At 36.4% G+C, this 7,384-nt stretch overlaps 1 long non-coding RNA gene across 2 annotated transcripts; it reads right to left on the bottom strand.

Annotated features, from left to right (window-relative positions):
* Nucleotides 1-1,361: 1,361 nt before the first annotated feature.
* Nucleotides 1,362-4,032, bottom strand: LOC139130547 (uncharacterized). Of its 2 annotated transcripts, none has more exons than XR_011551911.1 (4): nt 3,908-4,032; nt 2,757-2,822; nt 1,831-2,028; nt 1,362-1,512 (listed from the first exon to the last, which is right to left on the bottom strand). It is a non-coding gene; the product is annotated as an uncharacterized lncRNA (long non-coding RNA). The 2 variants fall into 2 exon arrangements; XR_011551910.1 differs by having other exon boundaries at nt 1,835-2,028.
* Nucleotides 4,033-7,384: the final 3,352 nt, after the last annotated feature.

Here is a 7,384-nt window from a genome sequence, read left to right as displayed (position 1 = left end):
CAAAAACTCAAAATGCGGACACATCAAGAGATAAAACTCCGGTCCTGTCAATCTGATAGGGCTCTTTTATTTGTAAAAGAGTATAGTTACCAATTTGTACTGTCCTGTTAGCTTTATATTGTAAACATTATACATATCAATATGCTGACCGACGGAAACAAGATATGATCATCTTCCGTCATGGGGGGAGGGGCGGCTTCAAGCAATCTGGAAATGCTAAAGGAGATACATTTCCAGCTTTTTTCCTCAACTTTGAGCCTAACAGCATGTGCTACCGAAGCAGTGATCGGTTGTAAACCCAAAGGTCCTCTTCTTTGTTTTCATAGATGATAGTGAATCAATTGTTATTCAGTACAGAAGCGTGTTTCTATAAAATGTGCATATCAGAGGCACTCAGTTATTTACAGGTACTCCGTACCTCTACTGCACACCAATCGCTTTCAGTAAATTTATCACTATTGCATCGTTGCAGATATAACCGTAGCCTTCATAGGAATTAGAATATGTTTCTTCCAATTTTGGACAATAGCCAGAAGTGTGCTAACCTATCAAAAGTACCAGCAATGATACGAAAGGAAATATTGACGTATATCTCCACGATGAAGATTGTCTGGTTACGGACAAGTACCCAAACGTGTTTTTTCAAAGGATAAGTGCGGTATGAACAGTTAGGACTATGAAATTCGTTGAATTAGTTGTGCCAGTTCTACAGCTTCCACTTTCACGACAACAGTAACTGTATTGTCTGTGAGATATGTGCTTCCATGTCTAATGTGAGAATACCACCATTAATCTGTGCTGACATTATCTTTCATTGAAAATAAAAAATCGTAACGCTAAAGGATAGTTGCTCAAATAGACAAAGATAATCAATAACACTTGTAACGATAAAACAGAACGCAACAAAAAATTCATTATCTCCCTGAGTAATTTACTTCTATAAATTCCAATTATTTAGCTTCTAGCTAACAGATAGCTTGGCTGTATACATCGTGTCTTACCCTATCAACAGATTTGACGCAATTTAGAATGGACATTTATGTATATAGGAAAGATTTGTCTAACATTTGGAACTTCATTTCTCCCCTAAGAGCCCTCCTGTAACGTCCACCTTATTATGGTTATGTGTTAATAAGTAGTTTCTCAGAAGTACACTTTCCACTTCCACTATAATGTTATATTTTGGAAAAGAGCTGATGTTGGGATAATTAGGAAAACACTCCAGGAAAGATTAAAAAGCCCATAGGACACTAATGATTCAAAGCCCGCAAGAACACTTATGATATGACAGTTGTCATTACCAACAAAACAGTTAATAACTTTGAAACAGAACTATAAAAGAATAAACTGTTCAACATCCATTTTGCTTGCTATCTTCATTTTTTATTTCCTTAAAACAGAGAACGAAGTAACTGAAGACAATCCATAGTAAAATGGAGACTTCATATTACCGGATGTTTCTTCGCGACATCATCCACTACCACAGAATCGTCTGCTGAGTAGCGACTGTAACTGCGTGTGATAGAAAACATTTCCGATCAGTAAATGAAATTAAGTTGCCTGTACATGCTTCTACGTCATCTTGACATCACCATTCTGTTTGTTATACCTGTTCAGTGAAGTAGTGCCTTCCATGGCCGCTTTAGACTTCAAATACCGATTTATGTCTTCCACAACTGTGAATGTTTTCATTAGTCAAGAGAATTAAGACTTTCATAAAGATTTTCTGATGACAGACTGTTCATGAGAGAAAAGAAGACCATTATAAAATTGCACGAAAACAAACTCGCATGTACAGACTCTAGCGAAAACACTTTAAAGAATACGTACATACCCAGTTGTATTAAGAGACACAGGGACACCCAGCTGGACATGCACCGTAAAAGATGCAGTTAATAGCGTCGCAACAATCAACTGCGGCAGGCTCTGGGCCTCCAACAAGTATCAAACCGTTGATGAAGTCTTCCTGAAACTGCTTTGGAGGCGTAAGATGAATAACGATACTCACAGGGGTATCTCTAAAATTACCTGCAAAAAACACGTTGCCGTTAAGAGAGCCATTTGTTTATTGGCAACACGGGATGTTTCGAGCACATTAAACTAAAATTCAAATCGTCTTGAACTGAAAACAAAAAACAACAAAAAACTCCACCATGAAAATATAAGTTAAGCCCTACCTACAGAACATCCCATGAAACAACGCATTGAACACTAAATCAATAAAAGACTTAACGTAAACAAGCGTAAATCCGGATTACTGAATACGAATTTTTCACGAGATGGCTCAGTTAACATCACAGTTCGAAAAGAATTCAATTTTCTGTTTTTTTGTCTCTCGTGAAAATGAATCGACGAAAGTAATGAGCCGAATGAGGAGCATAGATGAAAGTAGGCAATCGAATGTAAAGTTGTGTTGGTCTTGGTCGAGCACAGTAGTTAGGAGAATGAATTTTGATGAAGATGGTTAAACAGGCGTACTTGTATAATTCCATGTGATCTTTGTTTCTACGTTTTTAACGAAACGTTTTAATGGTCTTTTTACCAAAACATACTTCATTTTTATAACTTATGAAAAGCACCCTTTAACAATATCGGAATATTTTTGCATCAGTATTAAGTGATTACTCGTACTAATTGTGAAAGAGAAACCAAATTTTAAAAGACTAACAAAGGAATAAAGCCATCAAATATAGAATGGATTCATAAGCGCATTAAAATTCATCCTCACTGTCAGCCATTGACTTGAAGAAACTTACCAAATGATTCCACGGTTGCTACTACAACGCACAATAACACCAAACAAAAGGCAGCCTTCATGATTGCTAGGGAAAAAAACACCGACAAATCAATGGTCGCTGACAGTCTGTATTTGTCAAGCTAGTCCAAAACGTGTCAATTACATTTCGTGACGCACAGCGACAATAAAATGTTAAGAACATGAATATGTAATTTATATAAAAATATAATCGTTTTGAAATGACCTCACAGGACGATAAGATACTCTTATCGACACCACAAGGCAATCAATATTATGACCGAGCAGGGATAAATTAAAACGAAAATAAATTTTCAATGTATCTGGCATTAATTATTTTTCGTTGTGCTCATGTGTATATGTTGTTTACAATCTAACTTTGGTCTTCAATTGTAATAAAGCATTCGGCCAAAGTTATCGATGCTTAGTGCTTTTCCTTTAAATGGCAGCAGGTATACCAACGTGATAATTCCTCATCTATGATCTAGCAGCAGGTATACCAACGTGATAATTCCTCATCTCTGATTTAGCAGCAGGTATACCAACGTGATAATTCCTCATCTATGATTTAGCAGCAGGTACGTATACCAACGTGATAATTCCTCATCTATGATTTAGCAGCAGGTACGTATACCAACGTGATAATTCCTCATCTATGATTTAGCAGCAGGTACGTATACCAACGTGATAATTCCTCATCTATGATTTAGACTATGACTAGTAAAATTGCCCTTCATGGGTTAAGTGGGGTAAATTTGATCAATAATAGCCTACATTTTCATGATTCAATGGATGTCAGCGGGACGAGGTCCGACTTGAACGTGACAGAATATAAGGTCGATAATTTATTTAGAGCATGGCAAAAACACGATTCGAACTAATTTGGGATAATTGGTTGTTGAAGTAATGTCGGTTTCATCTCCAAATGTAAGCTCATTTGCTATTCTGTTCAAGTTATATACTTACTTTTATGAATAATTTGTAATATCATAACATTCAGCTATAGATCACCTAACACTTTTGAGAAATTTGAAAAATATGAAGATCCAGTTACCCCAAAATAGTTCCTATCGTGTTCGAAGAATTAACCATTCTTCCATGATGAAACTAAACAGCTATCTTCAAGCGGAAATGAATGTAAAACACTCTTACCGAAATAGGAAGGTAGTGTAATTTGACAACTTTGACTTCTGAAAGTTGACTTGCTGCCGTTTGTCGTCCTCCTAAGTTGCGTAGCGTTCTTTTATCTTGTCGCTCTTTCCTCTTTTATTATGGACTGTGCGTGAGTGAAGCATAATTTAAAGGTTTTCAATCTTTCTTCGTCAAAAGATTTATTGCAAGCATTTTCACATTTTACGACTTGAATGTCAATCCTTCATTACTTTATGACGATATAGCTGCATACGTTTATGGCCAATTAATTCGATGTTGTCAAATGCCCGTCGCCGAATGCATTCTTTTAGTATTTAACTACAATAATATGCACACGACATCAAATTGATGACTTGCAAATTTTGCCAATTTTGTGATTTAATCAATAAATCCGTCATTGATGTCAATTGAAATGGCACTAATACTGTTCATCGAACATCTGACTATCATTGCACATAACTTTGACTAATGTAAAGTATGCACTGTTCCTAAACTAAACGCCATTAAGGGGTATTCACATCTTTCTGTCTCGATAATGACCATGAACAGAATGCAACAACTTCGCCCGGTTATTGAACCACTCTTTTTGAGAGTGTTGATTTGGCTGAGTGGTGTTGTCTGTTTCTTCTGTGCTAGGTGACTAGATGCCGAATATTGTGGGTTCGAACCCGATTGAAAACAGCGCATTGTTTCAGCCCGTTCTTTATACTAGACATAAGCGGATTCCACTTTCCACTCAAGTGTTAATTTCGTATGTCTTGAATAGGTAAGTCCCTGCATTTCGTGGACAAATAAGGGGTTCCCCGAACCCAGAAGTTTTATACTACAACGACGTGAAAACGCTACAACTAAGAGATCACACCAGCAGTACGAGTACTGTCCACGCAATGCGACCAATTATCAGAATGCGCAATCTATTCCCATACAATAAAAACATACTCAGTTTGTAGAATCGGCTTTCCTTAGGTTTTATTTTTCAGTTTTACATTAACAAGACTGTAGGTAAGTCTACTCTTGTTTTCATAATATATATCCACAGTCCCTCCACCCACGTAGGTGGAGGGACAGTGATATTTCCTTTATTTAGTATGTTAGGCATAATCATAAGTGATTTTTAAACATACTAAATAAAGGTCGAGCATTTCAAGCAGGGTAGGTCCGGTTACCAAGAAGCACATACACTTTTTAATTAGCCTGATATAAAGTACTTAAAATCGCGTGTGTGTTCACATGACGATTTCAACGAATCACAGACACCTTCTATCAAATCGTCTCGGTCCTCCTACATTAGACCCCAGTAAAAGCCTATCCTGGGGACCAGCATAATTCTCTTTCCCATACTAACTAATTGCTTTCCTGACAAGCAGGACACTTTAAGCACCGTAATAGGTCTCGTCACCATTCATCGATAGAATCGACAGTTACAGCCCATATGACTTGCAGCTTATGTTGGAACGAAGACTTACTATTTATCCATCTATTTATATTACTTCGATGCCATTTTTCAATATTCTGAAAGAGACGATTGAGCATCGAGGCATCGATGTTTGGTTACTTATACCTTCTACCACTGATTCATATATTCTTTCTTAATTTCGTTATATAAACAAGTACTATACGTATTCAGAATTAGGGTGATAGTTGTTATTTTAACGTTGTTATAATTTTATCGGTGAAATCGGATGTGGCATCCATCTATTTATATTACTTCGATGCCATTTTTCAATATTCTGAAAGAGACGATTGAGCATCGAGGCATCGATGTTTGGTTACTTATACCTTCTACCACTGATTCATATATTCTTTCTTAATTTCGTTATATAAACAAGTACTATACGTATTCAGAATTAGGGTGATAGTTGTTATTTTAACGTTGTTATAATTTTATCGGTGAAATCGGATGTGGCAATAATTATTGCGCAAAGTTTATGGACATGGGAATTCTATCTCAAAATCATATTTTCTGTAACATTGTAAGGAAAGGTGGATGTCTCACTTCGTGTTACCACAACAACAGAAATAATTCGTCATGCTGAAATGGCAAACGTTTGTGACGGAAATTCTCATGCAGCTTCAAGAAGAAAAATATTGTCGCTTGATCAGCTGCAGCGAATAACAATGCTAGTCTACTGCGATTTATTTTAATTTACTTGTTAATCTATTAGCGCTAAATATTCGACAAGTACCAACTCTTCTACGTTGATCATGATTGTTCATGATATACAGGGATTTGAAGGTGTTTTCCAATCAGTTTTTGCGGAAACTGTAAACAACACAAAGTACTAACTCGACAAACGTCATCCAAATGTTCTCGTATCAAAATCAAATTGCCCGAAATGTCACCGCGTGATCGTTTCTAATTTGAATGATAATGGCAAATACATCGGATGGATTTACAATGTCTGAACAAATCCAAGATGGACTTTAAAACCTTTAAATATTTTAAATAAAAATATACTGATATAATAACAGAAATAAAAGGAGATTGGGTAAAAAGTGACCTTGGGAAAATGACCTGCAGTTTCATCTTACTTATAGATCAAAACTTTTATCTCACTTATAGAACTGATTCAAAACTCTCATTAACAGAGTAAAAAATCGAGTCACGCATAGGCCACACCCATCTTCACCGGTAAGCTCTCAATCTTTAAATAAGTCAATAATTCAGTGTTTGTATCATTTACGAAAACTCTCCGCGATTGCGTAATGTTCTGTTTGATATCGGACCTTAAAAATTGATAAAATGGCGTATATATTTGCATCGGCATGCAAAGTAAAACATTTTTTGAAACGCACGACTTGTTTGGCGTTTTCCGTACTTCTGAAAAGTACAGAGCAGTTCAGTGGAAGGCACACCACCCTAAATGCAATATTTTCGTCAGATAAAGATAGACATGATAAAGTCATCGATGGAATTATCTTTAAAATTATGACGAACATACCACAATCGACCATATGAGTGTAACAGCACTTTCAATCGAAATACCAAATCTTACTCTGCACGAGCTCTTAGGCTGAGCCACATCGTGGTATTATAAGAACTATTTTGCTTCGTTCTGAAATATGATAACGTCATTGACGATACTGCTAGAGACTGAATATTTCTTGTGAGTGATGCTTACCTGTTATGTAGGAAGTGTTTGATTTCGTAGCAAAGGTGAAAGCAGTGTAGTTTCCCCAAACAATAGACACCCAGGTGACAACCGAACATCGCGTAAAGCATAACGGTGAACAGTCAACTTCACAATTACTAAATATTTAGCTATGTATACATGAAAGGATAGAAATAGATCGACGGTGAATTTTACATCAATTTGAAATGATTTCCGTATGTCACAGGTCTTCTCATTAGCTTCAACTAATCTCGAAAACATAAACACAAATCAGGTGAGCCAAGAATTATTGCTAACGACTATGGTCGTGAAAGTACGATTCCAAATGTTAGACTGGCACTGTGAATGCGGAGAATTGTTTGAC

This window comes from Ptychodera flava, chromosome 4, assembly GCF_041260155.1.
Source record: "Ptychodera flava strain L36383 chromosome 4, AS_Pfla_20210202, whole genome shotgun sequence".
Classification (NCBI taxonomy): Eukaryota; Metazoa; Hemichordata; class Enteropneusta; family Ptychoderidae; genus Ptychodera; species Ptychodera flava.
Note: the sequence above shows the minus strand (reverse complement) of the source record. Positions and strands in the feature narration are given on the sequence as shown.